Source organism: Propithecus coquereli, unplaced genomic scaffold (assembly GCF_000956105.1).
Source record: "Propithecus coquereli isolate 6110/MARCELLA unplaced genomic scaffold, Pcoq_1.0 Scaffold192, whole genome shotgun sequence".
Lineage (NCBI taxonomy): Eukaryota > Metazoa > Chordata > Mammalia > Primates > Indriidae > Propithecus > Propithecus coquereli.
The window spans coordinates 796,866-800,477 of NW_012144079.1; positions in this window are offsets into that span (position 1 = coordinate 796,866).

Here is a 3,612-nt window from a genome sequence, read left to right on the forward strand (position 1 = left end):
AGGAAAATGTTGTTTAATTTCCATGTACTTGTAGTTTCCAAAGTTCCTCTTGTTACTGATTTCTAATTTTCTTCCATTATTGTCTGAGAAGATAGTTGTTATGACTTCAATTTTTTAAAATTTGTTGAGACTTGTTTTGTGACCTAACATGTTGTCTATCCCACTGATGAAAAGACTGTATATCTTATAGCTGTTGGCTAAAGTGTTCTGTAAATGTCTGCTAGGTTCCATTCTTCTAAAGTGAATCCAATGTTTCTTTGTTGATTTTCTGCCTAGATGATCTAGCTAATGCTGACAGTGGGGTGTTGAAATCACCAATGTTATTGCATTGGAGTCTATCTCTCCCTTTAGATTTAATAATCTTTGCTTTATATACTTGGGTGCTCCAGTGTTGGGTGCACATAAATTTATAATTGCTATATCCTCTTTTAAATTGATCCCTTCATCATTATGTAATGACCACCCTTGTCTCTGTTTATAATTTTTGACTTAAAGTCTGTTTTATCTAAGGATAGCTACTCCTACTTGCTTTTGATTCCATTTGCATGGAATATCTTTTTCCACCTTTTTACTTTCAGTCTATTTGCATCTTTACAGGTGAAATGAGTTTCTTGTAGGCAACATATATTTGTGTAATGTTTTTATATACGCACTCGCTAGTCTATATTTTTTAAGTGGAGAATTTAATCTGTGTACATTCAAAGCCATTACTGATAGGTGAGAACTTGCTCCTGCCATTTCGTTCATTGTTTTCTTGTTGTTTTGTATATCTTTTGTTCGTTTCATCCTCTTATAGTTTATCACTGCAGTTTATTGATTGGCTATTGTGGTAATATTTGACTCCTTTCTCTTTCTCCTTTATGTATCTGCTCTACCAGTGAGTTTTATACTTTTGCATGTTTTCATGATGGTGATTATTGTCTTTTCACTTTCAAACGCATGACTCCCTTTAACATTTCTTTTAAGGCCAGTCTAGCGGTGATGACTTTCCTCAGTTTCTGCTTGTTTGGAAAAACTTTATTTCTCCCTTATTTCTAAAGGACAGCTTTACTGGATATAGTATTTGGTTGGCAATTTTTTTTTCTTTCAGTACTTTGAATATATTATCTCATTTTCTCCCATAATGTGAGGTTTCTATTGAGAAATCTGCTATTAATCTAATGGAGATTTTCTTATATCTGATTTGATGCTTTTCTTTTGCTGTTTCTGGAATTTTCTTTCTGTCTTTAACTTTTAACAATTTGATTAAAATGTGCCTTAAAGACAACATTTTGGGTTGGGTATGTTTTGGATTTTTAGTTTCCTAGATCTGGAAGCCCATAGTTTTCCCCATATTTGGTAAATTTTTAGCTATTTTATTCATTAAATAGATTTTCTGTGTCTTTTTCCGTCTCTTCTCCTGGAAATTCCATAATATGAAGATGTGTTTGTTTAATGGTGTTCCATATGTCTTGTAGATTTTCTTCACTCTTTTTCATTCTTCTTTCTTTTTTTTTCTCCCCCTCTAGCTGGGTAATTTCAAATGACTTATCTTCCAGTTCAGAATTTTTTTGTTCTGCTTAATCAAGTCTGCTGTAGAAACTCACTATTGTGTTTTTTATTTCACTCATTGAATTCTTTAGCTACAGGATTTCTGTTTGGTTCTTTTTCATGGTAACTGTCTCTTTGCTGTATTTCTCATCCATATTATGAATTGTTTTCCTGATTTTGTTGAATTGTCTATCTATTTTCTTGTGCTTTGTTGAGTTTCCTTAAGACCACTATTTTGAATTTATTTTTGGCAATTCATTGATTTCCTTTTCATTGGGGTCTGTTATGAGGGGGTTACGTTTCTTTGGTGGGGCCATATTTCCTTGATTTTTCATGTTTTCTGTGTCCCTATGTTGATGTATGTCCATCTAGTGAAAGAATCATCTCCTCCAAACTTTCTGGACTGTGTTTTATAGAGAAACACTTTCACCTGGTGTTGGGTCTTAGTATGCCAGTTGGGAAAGGTATGGTGACTCTGTTTTCAGCTAGGTGCATTGGTATAGTCTGTGCAGCTTCTTGAGCTGCATTCAAAATTAGCAATAACTGTGGGCATGCAGTGGCCTAGGCTATAGAAGTTTGCGGTAGTGGCAGAGGTTGCATGGTTGCTAATGTCCTCAGTGGCAAGGGCTTTTGTGTTTCTCTTATTCTCGCTCTACCCTTAATGGGAGACATAGCTGAGGGGATTCCTATTGTTGTCAGGTCTGACATGGTCTATAAGTAGCTGCCTTGATTCCAGGTGCAGGTGCTGAGAGTGGCTGCGGGGCCAGGGTCCTCAGCTTAGGGTCTTATGAACCTATTGTGGCACCTCTATCTTGCAGTGCAGGTTTGCTTTCTGTGGCAGGGTTGGAGGTAGGCTGCCCACAGTACCAGGATTTGTGACTCTTAGACACCCTCTTGCAACTCAGGTCCAGGCAGTAGAGTTGTCGCTGAGATTCAGGACATCCCTGGCCTGACTCTGGGAAAGCAGGATGCTCTAAAATTTTGAGCCTGGGGTGCAGGGTACAGTCGTAATTCAGGATCCTGAGCCAATGGGGCTCAGTGGCAACTCAGGTCCCTGGGGATGAGTACCGTGTGGTGGTGACTATAGACCCTGGGATGGTGAGGCTTACCAGTAGCCCAAATTCTGTGAGGCCAGGTGCAACAGCAGCAAGTACACCAGATTGACCAAGTATGACTATTATTTGGGCCCTGGAGGGCAGGAAGCAGCATAGTAATAACTCCATTCCCTGGAAAAAGGGGTGTCTCAGCAGCTCAGACTCTGGGGGGGGGGCAGTCCAGCTCCAGGTAAGCAGGGTGCTAGAGTTGTTTGGCCTATATGACAGGATCTCTCAGCTCAGCCACTGCTCTGTTTCCCTAGACAACAGGGTACTATTTCAGCTCAGCCCTAGGATGTACAGCTACTCAGCTCAACCAAGCTACCAGTTTCCCAGGGTGCAATATGTCACTTTAGCTCAGGCCTGAGGAGCATGACTGTTCTTAGTGACCCAGACATGGAAATATGTTTTCAGTCAGACTCATTGTAATGTCAACTGTGTAAAACTTAGGAATCCCTAAGCAAAGAGTAAGGCAGAAGCATGGAATTTGTCATTATTCCATCTTACTGTTGAATTAAAAAAAAAAAACTGGTCACCTCTCCATGTTCCATGTATAAGGTATAATCATAATAATTTTAATAATATTACTAATGATTTTGTGCAAAGCAAATGTAATTCTGGAAGACTTTTTCTCTTATGCTGTCTTGTGAAACTTTGTAGCTAACAGCTACAGCTTGGGAAAATCTAAGATCTCTTTATCTTCACTGCCGAAAATGCTGAGCAGTTTATGGCAATAATTTCCTCAAATTCTTTTTTAAATGTTTGGGCCCCATAGATTCAGAATTATAAGGAATTAATATGCAGGGAGTCTATTATTTTGAGATTTGATTAAATATGTTTTGAGGTTTGATTATTATAACTATGGGGTTTTTTGCTATTCTGCTTATAATTTGTTTTCACAAGACATGAAAAATTAACAAATAAGACTTTTCCTTGAAAGACTCGTGTCCTAATTGCTGTCCTAATTGCAACTAAATAATTAAAAATC